Source organism: Mauremys reevesii, linkage group 14, assembly GCF_016161935.1.
Source record: "Mauremys reevesii isolate NIE-2019 linkage group 14, ASM1616193v1, whole genome shotgun sequence".
Lineage (NCBI taxonomy): Eukaryota > Metazoa > Chordata > Testudines > Geoemydidae > Mauremys > Mauremys reevesii.
Window position 1 is genome coordinate 36963742 of NC_052636.1, and position 24605 is coordinate 36988346.

General features: G+C 51.5%; 1 non-coding gene and 1 pseudogene across 1 annotated transcript; one reads left to right on the forward strand and one right to left on the reverse strand.

Annotated features, from left to right (window-relative positions):
• LOC120381878 overlaps nucleotides 1-24605 on the forward strand; it is a 261017-nt pseudogene that overhangs the window by 22434 nt on the left and 213978 nt on the right.
• Nucleotides 2179-2251, reverse strand: TRNAF-GAA. Its single transcript has one exon. It is a non-coding gene; the product is annotated as a tRNA-Phe (tRNA).

The following is a 24605-nucleotide window of genomic DNA, read 5'->3' on the forward strand; positions in this document are numbered from 1 at the left end:
TCCCTGTCAATAACCCCCTACTCAGCCAATCAGGGTAGAGACTGAGGACGGGAGGCTGAGGGTTCTCACCAGAGAGCCCAAAGGATGGCCCAGGTCACTGGTGGGGATCACTGCCCGAGCACTATTTCAGCCCCACATTTTTGAGTGGACCTCCCACAGTGAGAGCTGCAGAGCACTCCCCCGCAACACACACACACACACACACACACACAGAGATGGCAGTGGGAGGGGAACAGGAGAAAGAACAAAAGAAACAAGAGACGAACAAAAAGGAGGGAGGGATGAAGGAAAAGGTGAAACAAAAAGGACAAACCCTAATGTCTCCAGTGATTCTAAGGGACAGAATCCCAGGTGCGCAATAAAATTCTGCCTCCTTAAGCTCATGTTTTCCATGCCTAGAATTCAACTGTCACCAGATGGATCAGACTGAACAGGTTTCAGACCTTGAGGCGGTTCTTACCTTGTAAACAGGGATGGCTGTTTTCTAGTAAAATCACTGAAAGGGAAGGAGAAAACTCGAAAGAGGTTCCTCCTGGCGCGCACGTCCGTGAACCCGAATACTCTCTCAGTCCTCAAAGAGAGACCTGGAGATGGAGACTTGCTGGAGCAAAGCCACAGGGGTCTCTGAGGTTTCCCTGGCCCCTGGCCCCTGTCCTGCCTGGCTGATGTCAGCATCTCTCTGTGAGGTCACCACCTCCCCACCAATAGTCTTTGGCCAATAGGCTGAGGTCTTGCCAAAGGCCTTTGTGATGTCACTGCCACACCCCTCCCCTTGCTGTGCCAATGTCCTGCCCTGGCCAGGCACTTTGTAGGTTTGAGCTACTCCCTGTGGATCACCCCACTCCAGGAGCATTCGTTCTAGGCAGCAAGCCGGCTAGACAGGAAAACATCAGACGCTGCTCCCAATGTTACACTCAGTTTTTCAGAAATGAGTCGACTTTATGGCCAGAAGAGACCATTAGAGCATCTAATCTGACCCCCTGCATATCACAGGCCTCCTGTATGACACAAGAGCTACTTTTGGGGCAAACACATTCCAGAAAGGCATCTAGTCTTCATGAAATGACATCAAGAGATGGAAAATCCACCACTTTCCTTGGTAGCTTGTTCCTGTGGTGAATCATCCTCGCTGTTGAATATTTGAGCCTTAATTGTAATATGAATTTGTCTCTTTTCACCTTCCAGCCACTGGGTATTGTTATGCCTTTCTCTGCTCGATTCAAGAACCCTTTAATACCCAATCTTATCTCTCCATTAAGACACTTCAATACTTCAATGAAGTCACCTTTCAATCTTCTTTTGATCAGCTAAACAGGTTGAGCTCTTTCAATAGCTCACTAGAAGGCATTTTTCTCCAGCCCTCAGAACATTTGGTGGCTCTTTGCTGTCCCAAACTCTAATTTCACAACATCTTTTTCAAACGAGGACACCAAAACTGGAGGCAGTATTCCAGTATCAGTCTCACTGATGCTGTGTCACCTCCTGTGACGTTACTGACATAATCTGTAACTGTATAGATCACCGTTGCGACTACTGTTCTATATTTCCAGCCAATATTGTAGAAAGGTTGTTGTGTAAGGGGTCTATGGAGAGGTTCTGATTGGCTGATTATAATGATGCTATCTCTAAATGTGTATCATTTTTGTAGTTGACATTATGAATATTGGTTCTATGCTGCCCGTATTTCAAACTTGTGCTCTGCTTCTGGGAAACACCCCAGACAAGTTGGTGTCAGTTCTGCCTAGCTGGCTTGATGCAGGTTAGGGAAATGTGAGAACCACTACACTACAGAAACTCCATTACAGTGCACTGCCCTGCCCTGCCCTCAAATTCCCTGCACTTTGGTGGTGCTCACCCTGGCACACACTGATGGGCGAACCTGGAGAAACTGGCAGCAGCTCTTTGGTGGGTCAGCTGGAAGAGCAGAGGACTGGAGCCAGGGATCAGGAAGTCGTCCTTACATCACCCTTGTGACTCTAGCTTGAAGGGGAGCTTCTTTTTCTTCCCCTTGCTGAGAAGCAGCAAGAGAAGAAAGAAAGGTCCCGTGGGGCAACTGGGTGCAGAAGCCAATGCTGCCTTTTCCTGCAGTGAAGCCCAAAATGAGGACTTGCATTGAGTAAAGGCAGTGCTGGGCTTCAGGAAAGAGCCCACTGCTGCAGGAAGAGGGATGAAACAGCCTGTTGAAACCTGGGATTGAACCAGGGACCTTTAGATCTTCAGTCTAATGCTCTCCCAACTGAGCTACTTCAGCACCTGCAGGGGATCTTTTTGGGCTGCTGTTTCTCACCTTGGAGTTTAGTCTCCATAAACCATCTCTCCAGTCAACAATGGCCAATGCAAGATGGACATAGCTTGCTATTTTAGCCCTTGGAAACATCATCAATTAGTCTCTGGATCTCTTTAATGCTGCACTTCAGTTCATGGTGGAAAGGTGAGAGAAGCAACCTTTGAACAAAGGGCCTGGGGTTAACATCCTAACGCTGTCTGTCTCCGACTGTAACACTATTTAATACCGGCCCACCCTGTGCTGGTGAGTGCTCCATTGCTAGATGTTAGTACATTTCAGTTACTGTCAAAATTAAAAGTTTCTATATGCTTAAAAGAAATGATTTTTTAATTTGCTTGTATACGGCATGAATAAATACAGATTTACACATCCTAGCATGAACATTTATTGTCTTATATGATAGAGAAAATCCTGCATCCAGATTGTGCATCAAAATCATGAAATGAGCTACAAATGCAATAAAAATAAGGTATTCAATGGTTTAACATATGGAGTGGGGGTGGGGGGCACTGAAGACACGTCTTGCCTGGGATGCCACTTGGTCTAGGGGAGGCCCTGTCAGGGAAAGCAGGAGTTAGTCTCACACGCCTATTTCCAGGCTGTAATCTGTGGGCGCCCTGCTCTGGGGGAGGGATCGCGGCAGCCCAGACTCAGGGCTGGAACAGGCTCCGGATGGAGGGGGTGGTTGCAGGGTTTGCAGCGCTCTGATGTCTCAGACAATGTGTCTCCCCAAAGCCTCAGATCTGCGTCCCCAGAAGGCTCCTGTGCTGCCTCTGCTCCTTTCACAGTCTATAGCAAGGAGCAGCAGCAAGGGTCAGGTATGAGCCATAGGCACTAGGTGGGGGGCAGAGGCTTCAGGAGGAAACCCAGCCCCCAGAGCAGAGGGGGATAGGAGGCTTTTTCTCTCTCCTTAGCCATGGGCTATAGCTCCGAGAGCTCTGTGAAATGCCTCCCGCCCACAGCCTGGGGAAGGGGAAGGAGTCTCTGGTTCTAGCTCGATTTGGAGGAGGATCACTGGACCCTAGAACCACTCGCTGCCCTTTCCCGGAGAAACCTGTGATGCCCAGAACGGGGCTGAGATAAATGCTGACAGGAGCCAGGAATTGCTCCCCTGGAATAGCAGCAGAATTGGGCAGCTGGAAATCTCCCCAAAGGAGCTGAAGCCTTGGTGGGTCAGACATAGATGCCCCAGGTACTGCATGGGGGGGGGCTTAGGTTTGTTTCTGGACAAGAGCAGTGAGAGTTTTATTGCCTCAACATTTCAGTAGAAAAATTCAGACCCAACTTGTGTCTGGTGGGGAGGTCAGTAGCGGTTTCTTTGGGTTTGATTTAGTTTGTTTTCTCATTCTCATTGTAAAAGCCTTTGATGGTTTTGATGGGAACAGTGTTTGTGGAAGGCCAAGGACAAGTAAGAAAAGTTAAAAATCTGCGTTGGAGTGAGGGGGTCTGTGTGGGCCAGGGCAGGGGTGGAGATTTTAATGGGGAGGGGGTTAGGGGATAAACGAGAGGCTTTTGCGGGAACACAGGGGGATGTTTTGCAGTTTAACCTCCCCACTTTCCTGTGCTGCTGCCCAGCTCTGACCCCACTGGCACCCCTGTGACGAAGGGGGAATTTTCTGGATGTTTTGTTTGCATCTTGTGTGTACCTCAGTTTCCCCTATTTGTTGCACGATTATCTAGGTTAAAGGTCCAAAATGTGGGGTGCACCCTGTCAGGGGGATGGAGTAACATTCAGGGGGATGCAACTGGGCCCGGGCCAGCCCCTATGGGGGTGGGGAGGGGGAGCCACCCAGCTCCACTCTTGGCTCCAGCCCCAGCTCTGGCCCCTGCCTCAGCCCCCTTACCCCTGTCTGTGTCCCTTCCTCCTTAGCTGCGGCCCCACTCCCAGCCACGACCCGGGGGGAGCTTGGACAGGGGTGGGGGGCATGACCCTGAAGTGTTTTGGGACCACTGATCTCGGTGGTGGGACAAGGGGGTTAAATCTTGGCAGAGACCCCCAAAGGGCAGGTGTGGCTGCTGTCGAGCTGCCTGGGCCCAGACAATGGCCACAAATTCTGTCTCCTAGCAACCGATGGCCGGGGCGCACCTGCTGCAAGAGGCCAGCTGGCCGGGAGGAGTCGGAGAACAAAGAACGAGCTGGAGGCCAGGTGAGCAGGTTGCCAGGGAAACAGGACAAAGGACAGACGAGGGGCAAAGGGCCTGGCTGAGTCGGGCTGTTGGGAGCAAGGAGTCTGCTGGGTTGGGGACTCGAGGGGAGAGCCCAGGCTCTGAGTTAGGGGTCTGCCCAAGATGGACGTTGCTGAATCTTCCTGCGAACACAGAACTTTCCCAGGCTGGATTCCAGACCCCTAACAAACCTTCTGTTGTACAGCGCTGGCTGAGAGTCACTGGGGACTGTGGAAGTTGGGGGTGCAGGACTCCCCTTCGTGGGGGGGTGAGGCTTTCCGAGGTGTCCGATTCAGGTGGACTCACTGCAGGAAGCTCCTGGTGTGGAACAGGGGGGCTGAAAGGTCCAAGGTCAGTCCCAGGAGGGGCTGAAGCCAAGGAGGCTTCTCCCAGTGAGAGCATCCCCTGGGGGTGTCACACTGAGGAGGCTCCTGCCTGGGTTTGACTCAGAGCTGTTCCAGAGCACGGAGCCTGTGTGCCCGTCACAGCCCCCCAGCATGTGACCTACAGGCTCCACTCTGGCAAAGCTCCCTGTCCCTAGGCTTTGGCATCACTAGCCCCTGCTTAGTGACTAGGGGTCAGTTTAGGGCAGCGGACCCCAAAATGTGGGGCGTGACTCCTAGGGGGACACAGAGGAAGATTGATGCGGGCACCTCAGGGCCTGAGCCAGCCCCCATGGAGGGCAGGGAGGGAGCCCCACTCAGCCCCACTCTGTCCCAGCTCTTCCCCAATCCCACCCTCAGCCTGGGCCCCTGGCTCCTGGCCCGGCCTCGACCCCCTGACGCCTGTCCACACCCCCCTCCCCAGCAAGCACTGGCCCCACTCCCAGCCCCGGTTCTCGACCGCGGCTTCCGAGGGGCCACAGCTATGGATACGAGGACGCAGTGTGAAATGTTTGGGGCCCACTGGGTTAGGGTGACGTCCTCAATCACTTCTCTGCAGTCCAATGAAAGTGATTCCTCCCCCACCCACCCCTCCATCAGGACGGCCTAGGTACGTTCCGCTGCCCTTCACTCGTACAGGAAGGAGAATAACATTTCATTCCACTCAATCCTAAAGTGATTTGCAACCCACCACCATCCCAAACTGGTCATTTTGGGGAAGCGGCCCCATCGTGCTGCATAGCTAGGCAGAGCAGGGGTGTCTGTGCAAACACGGCCTGTTCCTGAAGTCTTCCCCCAGCTCCTCACTAGATGTGAGGGGGGAGCTCATTCAGCCCCTGCTTACGCTTAGTATTTAAAAACTCCTTAGTGGCCCTCTCTCTGCCGGCCTTAGATTTCTCCTCCTGTCCACTTCTTGATAGCTCAGATGAGGTGGCCGAGTGGTTAAGGTGATGGACTGTTAATCCATTGTGGTCTGCACACATGGGTAAAAATCCCATCCTCAGCGGCTGCATTTAGTCTTCACCCTCCTTTATAGACAACCGTCTCCCCCCTTTGGTACAATGACAGATCAAACAATGTTGCTTCTTGCAAACAAAAACCTTCTCAGAATCTCTCCCCCACCCCACCCCCCCTTTGCTTCAAATAAAATGTCTAAATACCAGATTTCTAAAACAATTCTCTAGTCCGGCATTTCTTAGTTTTTATCTCAAAAGGGAACAGCCTCATAATCTCCCCAAACACCCTGGGACCTCCCCAAATAATTAAACTACCCGCAACCTGAGCAAGGCCACAACAGTGAACCAGAGCTAGTGCCTAGGCCAAGCTGTTCTGAAGGAGGCAACTCAACCATTTTCTCTCTGCTTCCCTTGGCAAAGTCTGACTGAGAAAACAGAATTCCCCAAACTGAAAATTTTCTGCTGAAAAACCACTACTAGTCTGTTTGGGGACTTTGGTTTGAATGTACTATTATTATTCTCTTCTGATTTCTGAATCAGTTTTGTCATCCAGGTGTGTTTCCAGCTGTTGAGTTGTGGGGGAGAGAGGCCAACTGATAATGTCTCTACCCCCCCTTTCATAGTTTCTTCCAACTGGCTAGGAAGTACCTTTGCTAGGATGTGAGCAAGCAGTGTCCATTGTCGCTGTGCTATCTCGGAGACGTCTGCATTGTACATGGTTCCTGGGATAGTCCTTGGCAGTGTGGATCCCAGCAGCGGTCTGGCTCCTCCCTTGTCACACCTGAAAGGCTGGTGGTGGGCATTTCCCAACCTCATCTCAGTAACACACACAGAACAAAACGTCCCAGCCAATGCTACACACACAATCCAACACAATATTAATGTTCAACAGACCAAGACTTTTGAAATGACACCTCACCAGGCAGACTTTGTACAAACCGTATCATCATTGTATGAGACTGGTGAATATGGGGCTTCCAGGGTGCTGCTTTGAGTACAGCGAGCCACACCTGGGCTGACATTGCAATGGAGACGTACCCTTAGAGTCCATCTCTCCTGGGATAACGATGGCAGCATGGCTGGCCTGGACCATCTGACGTGGGCTCATGAAGCTAAAGCTGAGAGGCTAAAAACTGTGGTGCAGATATTTGTGTTCACACTGAAGCCTGGGTTCGGAAACCCTCACCCCTCGTGGGTCTCAGAGACTGGGCTCAAGCCCATCTGTCTGCACTGTAATTTTATAGTCTTGCAGCCCAAGCCCCATAACCCTGAGTCAGCTGACCCGGGCTTTGCGACAGGTGCCCTGGGTGTGTTAATCACAGTGTAGACATAACATTAGGCTACGTCTCCAGTGCAATGAAACACCCACGACTGGCCCGTGTCACGTTAATCAGGCTCGTGCGGCTTGGGCTGTAAAGTTGCAGTGTCTGTGTCTTGGCTCAGGCTCAGTCCTCTGCTCCAGGAGCCCAGAAGGTTGGGAGGGGGTTTAGCAAGTGGAAATGGTAAAACCGCAGGGGAGTATTACCCTGGACTCATGGCATTTCTCCATCAGTCTGTCTGCTTTGGGGCGGGGACAATGACACGTCCTGCTGCATTCGTCATTTCAAAGGATGGTTTAGGATTTTCATTCTCAGACACGGTGCACAAAATAGGACTCAACCCTCGGCATAAACTAAACGAGCTGCCCACAGATTCTGGCAGCCACAATGAACATTTGGTGTGAGAGCTCAGACCTGCCCCTGTCCCAGAGGGAGGAGGTTGTCTGAGAGGGGACTGGACCACTGACCTATCAGCTCCTAACTCCCAAACTTTCAGTAACTCTATCCTCAGTGCCTGTGAGTGTAATTTAAACCATAAGAAAAACCACACTAGGCTAGACCGAAGGTCCATCTAGCTCTGAATCTTGTCTTCTGACAGTAGCCAATACCAGGTGCCCCAAAAGCAACTCAGTAAGGTACCACTGGAACTTGAACCCAGGATCTCCTGTATACAAAACAGTGGTTTTAGCCAGCTAAGCCATGGTGCCTAGAGTTGCTGAAGGGATCATGTCTGCACACACCTGACTCTCTGCCAACCTCCATCTGGGCCTGACAAGCTTTGCTGGTGTTTGGATTCAGTAAAGCAGAGGAGCAGGTGAAGTTTTACTCCCAAGGTTCTTTGGACAGGTCTACACTACAAAATTAGATCGGTGTAACTACATTACTCAGGGTGTGAAAAATTTACCTCCTAAGCAATGCAGTTATATCAGCCTAACCCGGTGCAGATAGCGCTGTGCCAACAGGAGGGCTTCTCCCATCAACATAGCTTGGGAGGGGCTTGGTTAGTGAAGATGAAGAGAATAGGTGGCCCATGGCTCTTGCATTTGGGGAGGCTGGGTGTGAGCGCTGGAAGCTCCCTAGAAGTGGGGGGCCCATTGGTGCCCAGACCATGGCACTGCCCCCCCCCCACCCTTCTCCTCTCTCTGAGGTCCCACCTGTGCTCCCCCCTTGCTCCTATTTGGCCACTTCCCACCCCCGCTCTTCCTCTTTGGCTGAGGACTGCTGAGCCACCTTTCGCTCGCTCCCCTCCTCCCCCAAGGCCTTCCTGCCTGCTGCTCGTGCCTCTCCACCCCCTACCACACGGTCTGCCCACCAGCCGCCACCGCCACCTCTCTGACCCGTCCCTGCAACCCACCCTGCCCACCACCCACACCTCTCTGCCTCTCCCTTGAGACCTGCCCTGCACCACTTGCACCTCTGTGCCCCTCCCCTGAAACCTCCCTGCCCACTGCCCCCACCTCTCTGCCCCCTCCTCCAAGACCTGCCCCACCCGAGACCCACCCTGTCCACGTCTTTCTTCGGTCGTCTGTTGTTATTCCATGAAACATCAAGAATGGAATAAAAAGCTGAGTTTACTCCAGGGTGAGGAAAGAAAGGAGCCACCAAGCCCCTGGCATTGCTGCTTTAAAGTGTTTTAATTAAACCGCTGTTGCATGTCCACAATATGCCCCTTGTGTCACCAGAGCACATCCACGCTAGCATCTCTTGGATCGCCAGACAGCAGTGCACTGTGGGTAGCTATTCCACTGTGCAACAGGTGCAGGGTGATTTGAGAAGGGTTTGCGATGTCTCACAGGATGGCACAGCATCACACGATACAGGTTTCTCCATCCCATTGTTCCATGGGCATCCTACTGGATTGCGAGCTGCTTTTCAACTGCAGTGTGGAGACTGTTTGTGTGTGGGGAGAGACAGTGTGTGTGTTGGGGGAGTGTGTGTATTGGGGAAGAGTGAGTGTGTTGAGGTAGGTAGGAGCGGATCATTATTATCCCTACTTGAAAGAGAGAGAAGCTAAGGCTGAGAAAGGAGAATTGACTTGTCTTAGGTCACATGCCCAGGCAGGGGCAGAGTTGGGAATAGGACCCAAGAGCCCTGATTTTTCAAACTAACCATCGGATCTTGAATTTCAGACATTGAATGACCTGAATAAAGTGCTCTCAGATGACAACAGTAGTGAACAGTAATTATTCAGCAAGTATTTGAGGAGAACTGCAATGTTAGAGAGAATCATGAACTGCTCAGAGACCATTAATGCAGAGAAGCAGTAAAATTTATCAAACACAGAACTGGTTCTGACTTATTTCCTTGGTCTTAAAAGAGAACATAAAGGACCTGAGTCTCCTCCCTGTCAATAACCCCCTGCTCAGCCAATCAGGGTAGAGACTGAGGACAGGAGGCTGAGGGTTCTCACCAGAGAGCCCAAAGGATGGCCTAGGTCACTGGTGGGGATCACTGCCCGAGCACTATTTCAGCCCCACATTTTTGGATGGACCTCCCACAGTGAGAGCTGCAGAGCACTCCCCCGCACTACACACACACACACACCTCTCCTAATGTTGGGAGGAACAGGAGAAAGGACAAAAGAAGCAAGAGACGAAGAGAAAGGAGGGAGGGAGGGAGGAAAAGGTGAAACAAAACAACAAATCCTAATGTCCCGGTGATTATAAGGGACAAAATCCCAGGTGCGCCATAAACTTCTGCCTCCTTAAGCTCGTATTTTCCATGCCTAGAATTCAACTGTCACCAGCTGGATCAGACTGAACAGGTTTCAAACCTCGAGGAGGTTCTTACCTTCTAAACAGGGACGGCTGTTTTCTAGTAAAATCACTAAAAGGGAAGGAGAAAACTCAAAAGAGGTTCCTCCTGGCGCTCACGTCTGTGAACCCGAATACTCTCTCAGTCCTCAAAGAGAGACCTGGAGAAGGAGACTTGCTGAAGCAAAGCCACAGGGGTCTCTGAGGTTTCCCTGGCCCCTCGCCCCGGTCCTGCCTGGCTGATGTCAGCATCTCTCTGTGAGGTCACCACCTCCCCACCACCTTGGACCAACAGTCTGAGGTCCTGCAAAAGGCCTTTGTGATGTCACTGCCACACCCCTCCCTTGCTGTGCCAATGTCCTGCCCCTGGCCAGGCACTTTGGAGGTTTGAGCTACTCCTTGTGGATCACCCCACTCAAGGAGCGTTCGTTCTAGGCAGCAAGCCGGCTAGACGGGAAACATCAGATGCTGCTCCCAATGCTACACTCAGTTTTTCAGAAATTAGTCGACTTTATGGCCAGAAGAGACCATTAGAGCATCTAATCTGACCCCCTGTGTATCACAGGCCTCCTGTAGGACACAATAGCAGGTGAGGTGGGGGCTGAGGAGGCGAGTGGGAGGGGCTGGTGAGCCGGCAGCAGGGGACTGAGGAGACGAGCTATGAGTCAGTGGCTGACCTGTTCTGCTGATCTGGTCTGGCTCCCAGCCCCTCTCCAAGGGTTGCAGCTGTCTGGAGGTGCTGCCTTCCTCAGTCCCACCTCATTCACTCCACAGGCAACTGATTACCAAGTGGGGGGAAGATCTTATTCTACTTCTAGCAAAAAGACAGTTTTCTTTTACCTTAATTATACTATCTTAGGGGCCCGCTATAACTTATTAACAAGGTTCAATACCACCATTTTGGCAGGACGGTGCTAGGGAAGGAGGTTTGTTTCCACGGGGCGGGTGGCGCTTGGGGGATTGTTTCGGGAGGGCTTGGCGGCGCTGGGGTGGTGTTCAGTGAGGCAGGGGGGGTTTCATCCCTCAGCTGTTTTCTTTGGAGTAATATGGCCCTCGCTGCTTTACGAGTTGTGCAGGCCTAGACTACTCCACAGACTCTGGACTCAGCATTCAAGTATCCTGCAGCCTGAACTTCGCATCTGATACATTCCCTCATTGGCTACCATTGTTTGCCCAGCATGGAAGTGCTTCTTGTCCAACAAGGCAGCCAGATTGAGACCCAGAGGCATGGAATGGCTCTGAAGGAATCAACTGTTTCTCTCTGTGCTTCATCTAACTTTGGATCCAAATGGTAAAGACAGTTGTGCCCAATTTAATCATGGCATCCTTCAGGAGTGTGACCAATGCCACTTAACTAGGGAGCAGTTTCTAAAAATAGTTTACCTGGGCCACAGGTCACCATAGCTTCCATCTCGGGGGTGAAAATCAACCACTAGTACCTGCAATTTTTGCCTGAGTTCTTGTCAAATCTTTGACCTTATTTGGAGTAATTTGACACTTCTCTGATGTAGAATTCTTCACCAACCACACAACAGATCAGTAGCGACAGTGAGGTACAACTCCCCCAACTATGCCCCCTTATTTCTTTAATCTGGAGGCACAGACTTAAATTAGGGACTAAATTCAGGTGCGACTTAGAATCCCTGTAAGACACCAAATGTCAGGTCTCTATTAAAAATAGGTATCTTTCTGCAGCTATAGCACATTCAACACAGATTTCATTTTCTACACATTTGCAGCATCGCCCAGGGTGAGCTGATGAGAAAAGTCACTTCCATTTTCCCATCTCTACCTAGATAGGGATTGTATTTCCCAAATAATAGGCAACATGCAGCTAATGAGGAAGGAGATCTCTTCAGGAGCCACTTCCTGCAGGGCCTGGGCCACAACTGCTTTGGGAGCCCTATGCATGGGTACTTTGTTTAGTTACAAGTTATTTACGAGGGAATCCTCTTCCCAGCCCTTTAGAAAAAGTACTGACCTAACCAACTGCACAACAGGGGATTGGGATGGTGATGGGAATAAGGGAATCCTCTGATTTACCCATCGTCCTCTGTTGTTACAGAGGGTGAAATGACATTTCCCCCTATCCATGCCCTGTTCCTGCTCCTTGTTGTAATTCAATATATTTTAAGTGAGAAAAATGGTAGTAAAAATATCTGCTCTGCAGCACAACCTGAACCAACATCTGAGCAACTGGGAGTGAAACAACTTCTTCCCCAAGAGTGAACTCGATGACTAACAATGGCTATGAAATGGGGGAACAGTATAACCGTGATGCTCAGGGTTTGTTTAGACTAGGGAAAGTGATGGAGTTTAGGTCAGGTCAAGGGGGAAGCTAATGCCAACCCCTGCACCTGGGTGCATCTGCACTACAATTTTTACATTAAGATCACTAAGCAGGCAGCCAACGCCATGTACAGTCCTAGTGGATGTCAGGCACAGGTAGTTTTTGCCTCAGTGTAGCTTGTTGGGATCAAACCTCTCGCCCCACCTGGAGCTGATGAACATTCCTGGCAGGAGGGACACACTCTCCTATGACTCAAAGAAAAGGAGTTGATAGAAAAGATCACAGGACTGACCCCAAAGACGGGTGAGCTGCAAAAGGCAGAAGCAGGTAACTCATCTGGGGGAGCTGAGAGACCACGGTGAAGATGGTGCAAAAATCACAATGTGGGAATTAGGAAATGTGATTTTTTTTTTAATTTTGCCCAGCCCTAGTCAAGGGATTTATAACAGTTCTCTCTCTTGTGTGGATTCTCTGATGTCTAATAAAATTTGAGCTGTAACTGAAGCTTTTCCCGCACTCAGAGCACATGTAGGGTGTCTCCCCTGTGTGGATTCTCTGATGTGTGATAAGGTGAAACCGCCACCTGAAGCTTTTCCCGCACTCGGAGCACGTGTAGGGCGTCTCCCCTGTGTGGATTCTCCGATGTGTGATAAGGTTTGAGCTCCGATTGAAGCTTTTCCCGCATTCAGCGCATGTGTAGGGCGTCTCCCCTGTGTGGATTCTCTGATGTGTGATAAGCTGAGAGCGCCACCTGAAGCTTTTCCCGCACTCAGAGCATGTGTAGGGCAGCTCCCCTGTGTGGATTCTCTGATGTGTGATAAGCTGAGAGCGCCACCTGAAGCTTTTCCCGCACTCAGAGCACGTGTAGGGCATCTCCCCAGTGTGGATTCTCTGATGTGTGATAAGGTTTGAGCGCTGATTGAAGCTTTTCCCGCACTCATGGCACATGTAGCGTCTCTCTTCCAAGTTGATTCTGTTGCATGGAATAAGGTCTGAGGGGCTACTGTAGTTTTCCTCTGGCCTCTGCTGAGTCTCACAGGCTTTTGTGTTTTCTGGGAGTGCACAACTCCTGGAAACATTCCCTTTGGATCTTCCTGATAACATCCAATGTGGATCTACTTGCACAGTGTCTTCCTGCTGGGGTTTCTCCTCCTCGTTCTCACTCACCAGCCCATCGCCGGATGGGAGACAGAGAGAATCCAGACATAGGTCACTCCCTGTGCCTGAGAAAAAGGAAATGTCAGAGAGAGGAATGGAAAAAGGGATGAACAAACCAAAATATATTTGGGAGAGATCAAACCTATCAGGTGCTGATTTTCCCCAAACCCTTCCACAGAGAAGAGGGGAAGGCATCAGTTCTGGGTCCTCATTGCACCATAAATCTCGGGGAAAGTGAGATCAGGGAGGGACCTGCTGCCACTTGTCAGTCAGCATAGGAGGGAAGCCATGAGTGACATCTGCCATAATGATTCCACATCTGCAGGGAACAATCCTGAAATTGAAGAGCTCACGGGGTCTTTGTAGGGCATCCCAAATGTTTCCTGCATTCCTAAGCAGTTGTTGAGTTGTTTAACCAATTCCTCACCTGCGAAGGCAGCTCTCGGGAGCACTTCTTTCTCAGAGCCCTGGAGGTCCGGGACCCACGGTTCTTCCCCTCGTTCCAGCTGCGAGATCACATCAGGTTTGGAAATTGGAAAGCCTACTGCAGGCAAAGAAAACGAGGGAGGTCAGTGGAATTTGTGGGATACTTGTCACAAATAATATTCCATAGTTTTAACCCCATCTCATTTCTAGACAGTAACATCTGTAGCCCTCAGGATTCATCTGCTTGCCTGCATAAATATCTCTTTTCTTGTAAGTACAGTATTGTGATAGGTTTATTAATTCATATTAAAAATACGTTTGGCTGTAATGCAAGAAACCTACAGGACAAAAACCTGCATTTTAAGCTAAAGCAAAGTTAGCATAGCTATATCCTGTGCCCTTTTACCCAGAAAAGGAACTGTTTTTCCTATACCCAAATAAAGTGCCTATGCTTAGGTCTAAGACCCTTTACCTAGACCAATAAACAATGAAGAATAGCAAAGGGGATTTTTCAAAGTTGAACTCACAGACTTAACAAGTACCCCACAAGTGTGCAGATACCTGCCATCCATACGCACACACATACTAGCCTATGGAGTAAGCGTACCCTAACATTTCTATGTGGGAAGACTGAAATTTGGGTATAAGAGGAAGGATTTCCGGCATTTATTTCTATAAAAAGAGGTAACCTACCTCACTATGGTATCCCCACCCCCACCTCGACCTCCTCCTTCTTCTCTACACTTCACCATCTTCAACTACGTATTCATGCTATGCATCTACGACAGCTATTAACCAGTAATAGGCCGCACTTATTTTCTTTTCAAACCTTAAGTTCAAAAGGGACTCAGCTAAGCTTGGTCTCTCTAAAACTTTATTTTAATTTGTGTATTAGATTATTTAGTTGAGCTAAAAAGTAAATTCCAAAGTAGCTTTGGCAGCTCTTTACATTAGTTTCCCTTGCAAGAGCTGTGAAACCAGAACCACCAGAGGCAAGGCCAACGCCAGTTTATCAAAATAGGGTGTGAATATTAACCAAACTTTGCAGCACATAATATTGTATCATCATATGTATCTCCTGAATAACAGTAATACAATTGTAACTCTGTAATTCTACCTGTTTTACAATTTACTTACTATTTCATTGAGTTTAATAAAAAGTCGTTATGACTATATCTGTCTCACTGTGAGCTTCCTGTCATACCCCCGAAGGTCCCTTTATCAATTCTGTGGAACCCGATTCGAAACACGAACTTTTATCTTCTGATCAAACAAATTGACGAGCCTAAACTCATATTAATTAATATAAATGATTAAGTATTATTATTAATGAATTGAAATAATTACAATACAAATTAAATTAAGTTGATAAATCAAATGAACATTACTAACACACTCCAAATAAGGCTACGCATCCCAAGGCCATCTTCCTTGGCTCAAAGTGGCAGGAGAGTTACTATTATAACAAATCATATTCACTATCTTAGTGCCTAAGGACCAACTAACAGTGGGTCCCCACTGTGCTAGGCAAAGTGCAAACAGAGAATAGTAGATGGCCCATGCCCTGAAGAATTTACAATCTAAATCAGGGGTAGGCAACCTGCGGCAGCGAGCTGATTTTCAGTGGCACTCTCACTGCCTGGGTCCTGGCCCCTGGTCCGAGGGGGGGCTCTGCATTTTAATTTAATTTTAAATTAAGCTTCTTAAACATTTTAAAAACCTTATTTACTTTACATACAACAATAGTTTAGTTCTATATTATAGACTTATAGAAAGAGACCTTCTAAAAACGTTAAAATGTGGTACTGGCACACGGAACCTTGAATTAGAGTGAATAAATGAAGACTCGGCACAGCACTTCTGAAAGGTTGCCGACCCCTGATCTAAATACACAAGACAGACAGAGACCGGGGGAAGGGCTAGAACCCACTGTTAGAATAGACATATTCAGGCCTGCCTGTAAAGCCTAGACTTTAAGAACTTAGGGGTATTTTTATCACTTGTCTTTATACCCCTGTAACTAGCTAAGAATCAAAATCTCAGTCTGCCTGTGTCTGGGCCTTCTCTCACTGTGACAGTCTGAGGCCTTGTTCTTACGCTAAGGCCTTTGGCTAAGCAGCAGGGGCAGCCATAAGCTGGGAAGCGAAGGGTCACATCCTCACATCCCAAACTCGTCACACTGAAATAAGGTGCTATTGGGCTTTTAGGAAGACGATCCTGTCCTGATAGTGCCCATCACCACCAGATAAAGAAACAGATCTTAAGATGGTTAAAGAAAACTTAGTTTGATAGCAGCCTGTCTGGCAAGAAATCCCTTCTCAACGCTTGTGGTTGTGAAACACTCATTTCTGTATTGTTTTATCTTTATGGCCACCACTTTTACCTTGTTAATCAGTCTGGTTCTCTAATTGTTTCTGTCTGCTGTATAAAAGACGGTTACTCACCGTAGTAACTGTTGTTCTTCGAGATGTGTTGCTCCTATCCATTCCAGTTAGGTGTGCGCGCCGCGCGTGCACAGCTCTTCGGAACATTTTTACCCTAGCAACTCCGGCGGGCCGGCTGGGCGCCCCCGGGAGTGGCACCGCCATGGCGCTGAATATATACCCCAGCCGGCCCGTCCGCTCCTCAGTTCCTTCTTGCCGGCTACTCCGACAGTGGGGAAGGAGGGCGGCTCTGGAATGGATAGGAGCAACAAATCTCGAAGAACAACAGTTACTACGGTGAGTAACCGTCTTTTCTTCTTCGAGTGATTGCTCCTATGCATTCCAGTTAGGTGATTCCCAAGCCTTACCTAGGCGGTGGGGTCGGAGTGAGACGTGGCAGAGTGTAAGACTGCTGAGCCGAAGGCTGCATCGTCTCTGGATTGTTGCACCAATGCGTAGTGGGAAGCGAAGGTGTGGACAGAAGACCAGGTGGCCGCTCTACAGATGTCCTGGATGGGAACATGGGCCAGGAAAGCGGCCGACGAGGCTTGCGCTCTTGTTGAGTGAACGGTGAGGCGGCATGGTGGCACGCGAGCAAGCTCGTAGCATGTCCAGATACATGCTGTCACCCAGGAGGAAATCCGCTGCGAGGAGACCGGCTCGCCTTTCATGCGGTCGGCAACCGCCACAAACAGCTGTGGCGAACGCCGGAAGGGCTTCGTCCGCTCGATATAAAAAGCGAGGGCCCTGCGGACGTCCAGGGTGTGAAGCTGTTGCTCACGAGGTGAGGCGTGCGGCTTCGGGAAGAAGACCAGAAGGAAGATCTCCTGATTGAGGTGAAAGGCCGACACCACCTTAGGGAGGAAGGCCAGGTGTGGTCGAAGCTGCACCTTGTCTCCGTGGAAGACGGTGTATGGTGGACTAACCGTTAGTGCCCGGAGTTCAGAAACTCGTCTTGCCGATGTAATTGCGACTAGGAAGGCTGTCTTCCAGGAGAGGTAGAGTAGAGAGCACGTGGCCAGGGGCTCGAAGGGCGGTCCCATAAGCTTGGCCAGAACGAGATTTAAATCCCAGGTTGGGGAAGGACGCTACACCGGTGGGTACAAGCGGTCCAGGCCCTTAAGGAAGCGGGAAACCATCTGGTTGGAGAAGATGGACCGACCTCCCATGGATGGACGAAAGGCGGACACGGCTGCCAGGTGCACCTTCAAGGAGGAGACCGCGAGTCCTTGTTCTTTAAGGTACCAGAGGTAGTCCAGGATTGTAGGGATAGGGACTAGGAAGGGATTAAGGCCGCGCTGATCGCACCAGAGCGCAAAACGCTTCCATTTTGCGAGGTAGGTGGAGTGAGTGGAAGGCTTCCTGCTTTCAAGTAGGACTTGCTGTACTGCCACCGAACAGCCCCTCTCTGCGTGGGTCAACCACGCAGGTACCAAGCTGTAAGATGGATGGACTGTAGGTTTGGGTGGCAGTCCTGCCGAAGTCCTGTGTGATGAGGTCCGGTCATAACGGAAGGGGAACGGGATCCCGAACGGAGAGCTCGAGCAGCAGAGTGTACCAGTGCTGCCTCGGCCAGGCCGGAGCGACGAGTATTACGTGGGTCCTGTCCCTCCAAAGCTTGAGTAGCACCCGGTGTATGAGCGGGAACGAAGGGAAGACGTAGAGGAGGTGATCAGTCCAGGAGCACAGGAATGCGTCTGACAGGGAGCCTGGGGAGCGACCCTGGTACGAACAAAACAGGTGGCACTTCCTGTTCTCCTTGGAGGCAAACAGGTCTATCTGGGGAAACCCCCACCTCTGAAAAATTGTGTGCGCCACATCCGGACGGAGAGACCACTCGTGGGAGAGGAACGATCTGCTGAGATGGTCGGCCAGCGTGTTCTGCACTCCTGGAAGAAAGGACGCTTCCAGGCGAATCGAGTGGGTCACGCAGAAGTCCCACAGGAGCATCACTTCCTTGCAGAGCAGGGAGGAGCGAGCTCCGCCCTGCTTGTTCACATAGAACATCGCCGTCGTGTTGTCCGTGAACACCGCCACGCAGTGGCCTTGCAGACGGGCGCGGAAGGCGAGACACGCCAAGCGGATCGCTCGCAGCTCCCGGACGTTGATATGGAGGGAGAGCTCTTGGGGCGACCAGAGACCTCGTGTGTGAAGGTCGCCCAGGTGAGCCCCTCATCCCAACACTGAGGCGTCTGTGGTCATGGTGACGGATGGGCGAGGAGGGCGGAACGGGACTCCTGCACACACGACCTCTGGGTCCAGCCACCAGCTGAGCGAATCGAGGGTAGGCTTCGTGACCGTGACCACCATGTCTATGGGGTCGCGATGCGGGCGGTACACCGACGCCAGCCAAGATTGAAATGGGCGAAGGCGCAGCCTGGCGTGCGTGGTCACGAATGTGCAGGATGCCATGTGGCCCAGGAGGCGCAGGCAGGACCGAACTGTCGTCGTGGGAAAGGTGTGTAGGTCCCGAATGATGGAGACCATTGTCTGGTGCCGAGACCGAGGGAGGCAGGCCCTGGCTAAACTGGAGTCGAGGACCACTCCGACGAACTCCACTCGTTGTGATGGAGTTAAAGTGGACTTCTCGGCATTGATGAGAAGGCCCAGGAGCCGAAATAGGGATAGTATTTCCGTCATCTGGTCCATTACCAGCTGTTGGGATGTCCCGCGAACCAGCCAGTCATCGAGATATGGGTAGACGTGTATGCGACGACGGCGGAGGGCTGCGGTAAAGACCCTTGGCGCGGTGGACAGGCCGAAGGGCAGCACCACAAACTGGTAGCGCGCGGTGTTGACCATGAAGTGCAGGTAGCGTCGATGGGGAGGGTAAATCGCGACATGGAAGTAGGCGTCCTTCATATCGAGGGCGGCAAACCAGTCTCCCGGATCCAGGGAGGGAATGGTGGTCCCCAGGGTGACCATGCGAAACTTGAGCTTGAGCAGGTACCTGTTGAGCTCCCGGAGGTCTAGTATGGGTCGGAGACCTCCTTTCGCCTTGGGGATGAGAAAATATCGGGAATAAAATCCCCTGCCCCGCATGTCGTGCGGCACCTCCTCTATGGCCCCCAAGCCCAGCAGAGTCTCGACCTCTTGTAGGAGGAATTGCTCGTGAGAGGGGTCCCTGAAGAGGGACGGGGAAGGTGGGTGGGAAGGAGGGGGCGAAACAAACTGAAGGCGGTACCCATACTGGATAGTGCGAAGGACCCAGTTGTCCGATGTTATTTGGGACCACGCCAGGAGGAAGTGGGACAGGTGGTTGTAAAATAACGGGGTAGGATCCAGGAAGGAGACTGATGGGCCGTCTTCGGGCGTCCCATCAAAAGGCCTGTTTGGGCCCTTGAGGGGCCTTGGAAGGGGCCTGGGCCTGGTTGCGTCTGTTGCCCGATGGTCTATGGCGGTTTAGGTTAGCACGCCGACTATTATAGGGCCTTGACCTGGCCTGGGTAAAGGGCCGGTAGGGCTGTTGCCGGAATGACCTCCTCTGGGTAGCCGGTGTGTGCATACCCAAGGTGCGAATGGCAATTCGACCATCTTTGAGGGTCTGAATTCTGGAGTCCGTTTTCTCCAAGAAGAGACCCTGGGTGTCGAACGGGAGGTCTTGAAGGGTGTACTGCACCTCAGGCGGCAAGGTGGAGGACTGCAGCCAGGAGATACGCCGCATGGTCACACCAGAGGCCAGGGTTCTGGTTCCTGAGTCCACAGAGTCCAGAGCGGCCTGGATGGAGGACCGGGAGGCTTTTTTGCCTTCTTCCAAGAGGGCCGAAAACTCTTGACGTGAGGCGGTCGGGATCAGCTCCGAAAATTTCGCCAGGGACATCAAGATGTCAAAGGTGTAACGAGCGAAAAGAGACATCTGGTTGGCAATCCGGAGCTGGAGGCCACCCGCCGAATAGACCTTCCGGCCCAACAGGTCCATGCGCCGTGCGTCTTTGGATTTTGGCGCCAGGGAGGGCTGCCCATGCCTCTCCCGGTCATTTACGGACTGTACCACGAGGGAGTCCGGAGTCGGGTGCGTATAGAGGTACTCGTATCCGGTGGGCGGGACCGAGTACTTGCGCTCCACGCCACGCACGGTGGGAGGGACAGACGCCGGTGACTGCCAGATGGTAGTGGCATTCTGCTGAATGGTGCGGATGAAGGGCAGGGCCACCCGCAGCGGGGCCTCAGCTCCAATGACGTTGGTCACCGGGTCGTCATCCTCCGGGACCTCCGCCACGGGGAGGTCGATAGCCTTCACCACCTGGCGAAGAAGGTCTTGGTGGGCCCTCAAGTCAATAGGAGGGGGGTCTGCGGTAGAAGCCCCCGCCACCGCCTCATCCGGCGAGGATGATGAGGACAGACCCTGGACCACCGCTTCTGGAGCTGGTTCTTCCAGGGGGTGTGAAGCCGCCTCGGACCCTGGATGCTGAGCGGGACCAGGTGGCGACAGGGCCTCACCCGGTGGAGATGGGGGAGGTCTGCTCACCGTGGCTTCGGGCACCCTATGTTCGGCGCCCACGTGCCTTGGGGGAAAGGGGAGACCTTGAGGCTCGTGGTAGGCCCAAGGGACCCAAAAACCCCACTGCTGCGGTCCGTGGTCCTGGCCTTGGGGGACGGCCCGGAGATCTCTCCCGCTGCCCGCCGGAGAGGCGACTGAGGGCTGACGCGAAGGCCAAGGCGGGGCAGAGGCGCTGAAAGATTGCGCCGTGGATGCCGGCAGTAGGTCCCTGGACAGTGTCAAGGATCGGTGCCGGTCATCGCGGTGCCGGGATGGAGAGCGGGACCAGCAACTGTTGCGGTGCTGGGAGCTCGACCGTGACCTCGACCGACGGCGTCGGGAGCGGCTTCGGGAGTCGCGGTGACGGGAACGGTACCGGGATCCGGACCTCCCTCGGTACCGACGGTCGGGCGACCGGGAGCATCTCCGGGAGTGCGACCGGTACTGCGATGTTGAGCGGTACCGGGACTGCGACCGGTGCCGAGACGGGGAGCGGTACCGCGATGGTGAACGGTGCCGAGATCTGGAACGGCGTGGCGGTGACCGTCTGTGGGACCGGGACCGACGTCTCTCTCGTCCGTCAGGGGGAGGCGGCCGCATCATCGCCGGCTTGCCCGCTGACTGAACGGCCCGCACCGGCGGTGCCGGGGCCAGAGGCTCGGTGCCTCTGTGAGCTCGATGAGCTCTCTCGCCGTCAAGAATGTCTCGGGCGTGGACGGGAGCTGCAGCTCAACCGCCGTTGGCACCGGGGAGCAGGGTGGTACCGGACTCAACGGCTCTTGCGGCGCCGGAGTCGACGGTACCGTGCACGGTTTGTGCACCACCACAGCCGGTACCGGAGGGGCTGGTGGTGGCTGGGCAAGCGGTCCCGAAGCATGCGGCTTGGAGGCCGTCTGCGCCGTCTTCTGTTTCCTCGTTGGAGAGAGGGAACGGTGCCGGGACGCCGGTGCCGGCTGCGGAGCTCGAGCAGTCTCGGTACCGGAGCGGCTTGGGGCCGCCGGTGCGCTGCGCGCCGATGACGATTTCGGTGCCGCTGGGGTCGGCTCAGGAGGTTGAAGTGTCGCCTCCATAAGGAGCTGCTTTAGGCGAGTGTCCCGCTCCTTTCTAGTTCTCGGCTTAAACGCCGTGCAGATGGGACACTTATCTGGACGATGGGTCTCCGCGAGGCAGCGCAGGCAGGAGTCGTGCGGGTCCCCGAAGCCGCACAGGGCTTAAACCCCGGTGCCTTGGGCATGAGCCCGCACCGGTTGTGGAAGAAGAGGGGCTAAACCGCCCTAATTCCCTAACTATACTATATCTAACTAAACTTATTCAACTAATCTAACAACTAAACTAACTTCACCAACTATGAACACATAGAAAATGGAGAAACGCTAGGGCTGTGGAGGTAAAGGAGCACTCCACTGTTCCAACTGGCCGTCACGGGCGGTAAGAAGGAACTGAGGAGCGGACGTGCCGGCTGGGGTATATATTCAGCGCCATGGCGGCGCCACTCCAGGGGGCGCCCAGCCGGCCCGCCGGAGTTGCTAGGGTAAAAATGTTCCGAAGAGCCGTGCACGCGCGGCGCGCACACCTAACTGGAATGCATAGGAGCAATCACTCGAAGAAGAATTAATTTTTCTAGGTGTAAGTTCATTAGGGCAGTGGAATATGCTTGCTTGGAAATAACCACAATAAACATCGCATTATCTGTGCTTCGGCCTTCTGGTCTTTTGCTGCTTGCTGTCTGCGTGACAAGAACCAGGGAAGTGGGAGGGTGAAGGGAAAATACGCCACCTGATAACCAAGGAGGTGAGCCTTTAAGGAAGGTTTTAATACACTTTGGAACTGATCAGGGATTCCCCTGAGGACTGATGAGGGGGTGATGGTAAATACACATTTAGATCCTTTTCTAAAAATGGATCTAAAAAATGTTTTATATCTTTTCCACCATAAGGCTGAACCTCTGGCACTGTCATGGATCCATAGGATCTCTGCAATGCCCTGGCTTTTAAACAGTCCTTGGGAGGTGCCCCTTGAGTGCACTAGACCCCCAAGAGCTCCCACTCTTCCACAAGGACAGGCCACTTAGCTTCAGCACCTGAGAATGAGCCACTTCCTCAGTGCCCTTCCTCCACACTCCTCTCCACTTCTTCCCATTACTCTCAGCCAGCACCACCTTCCGGCACCTTGGGAGCTTCTTGTGTTCCCTCTACGTCTCTCACTACCTCATCCCTCCCTGCTGCTTCTTAGCTCTAACCCTGCACACACCCTCCCCATGTCCTGGCACCCCAGAATTATCTACTCCCCTTCTCCTCCTCCCACAGCTCTGTTCTCCCTTCACCCATGGGGTCCTGAATGGCAACATTATACGCTCTCCTATCAAAATAGGAGCTCATCTGACTGTCACACAAGCCATGCATGAGTCATACACCCATTTACTCAATTTAGAATTCTACAGGTGGCGTATTTTCCTCTTAAAATGAGGAAAAGGCATGAAAGCTGCAGTTATTAATGTATCCAATAAGGATACATACAATGCAATTTTAAAATGACTGACGGCACCAAAAAGGCACATGACAAAAATGATACTAGTGGGTGGGAGAGGGCAAGGAAACTTCTCAAAACTTGTGTGACAAATAAAGGTATAACGTTATCACTACTCAGGTTCTTTAGAGATCCCACAGCTTCTAATAACCCAGGGGACAGGACTCCTTACCCAGCGAGGTCACCGTCTCATAGTTCTCCCGCATGACATCCCTGTAGAGGGCTCTCTGAGCGGGATCTAGCAGAGGCCCCTCTTCCCTGGTGAAATACACAGCCACCTCCTCGAAGGTCACCGGCCCCTGAAAGAGAAAGAGTCCAACACTCAGGACCTGCTGCCCCACTCACAACCCCACTGTTCACAGAACAGCAGCACCAGGGAAATGGAAGCTCCGGGAAGCCCATGTTAACAATCCCACCTCACCTTGCTTAGAGCAGCCAGGTGGCATCAGAAGGTGGAAAGAGAGAAACTTTGTGTCTCCCAGCTGACAGACGGAGGCAGGGTCGTCACATTTATCACATAGCTACTAACCAGAGCTTAATATAGGAGATGGAGCAGGCTCTGGACCCTGCTGTTGGCTCCCTGGTTGGAATCCCAACTCTCTCCAAATAAAATATATGGAAGAAAGGGGAAGTCAATAGTAAAGAATTTAAGTTCGAAGGTCAGAATTGTAGAAAGCTGGCAAGGGAAGCTATCAGAAATCAATGATTAACCAATGAAAATAAGAAGGAAGTTTTTAAAAGTACAAAATTAATCCTAACAATGGTAGTGATAAATTACTAGATGGAAATGGCAGAATTATCAACAATCATGGAGAAGAGGTAAAAGTGTTCAATAAATATTTCTCTCCTGGATTTGGAGAAAAACAGATGATGTAACTCATATCATAAGATGTTGACGGTGACAGTCTTTCCATTTCAACAATAACTCACAAGGACGTTAAACAGCAGCTATTCAAGTTAGATGTGTTTAAATCAGTGGGTCCAGATAACTAGAGTTTTGAAAGACCTGCTGGAGGAGCGTGGTGGACTGTTAATTTTAATTAGGACTTGGAACACTTGGGAAATTCCAGAAGACTGGAATAAAGCTAATGCTGTGCCAATATTTTAAAAAGTATAAAAGAGATGACGCAGCTAATTACAAGTGTGTCAGTCTGAAATCGATACTGGGCAAAAGAATGGAGCAGCTGATACTGGATTTCATTAATAAAGAAAGGAGAGTAATGTAATTAGTATCCATTAAAAAGGTTTAGACACAATAGATTCTATCAAACTAAGTGGATATCCTTATTGGATGAGATCAAAAGTTTGGTTGCAGCTAATAGTACTGATGTAATATACGTAGGCATATGAGTTGCTTCAGCACAATATTTTGACTAGAATGTACAAAATACACACGGCATACATTAAATAGATTAAAAACTGGGATTTTAAATAGGGA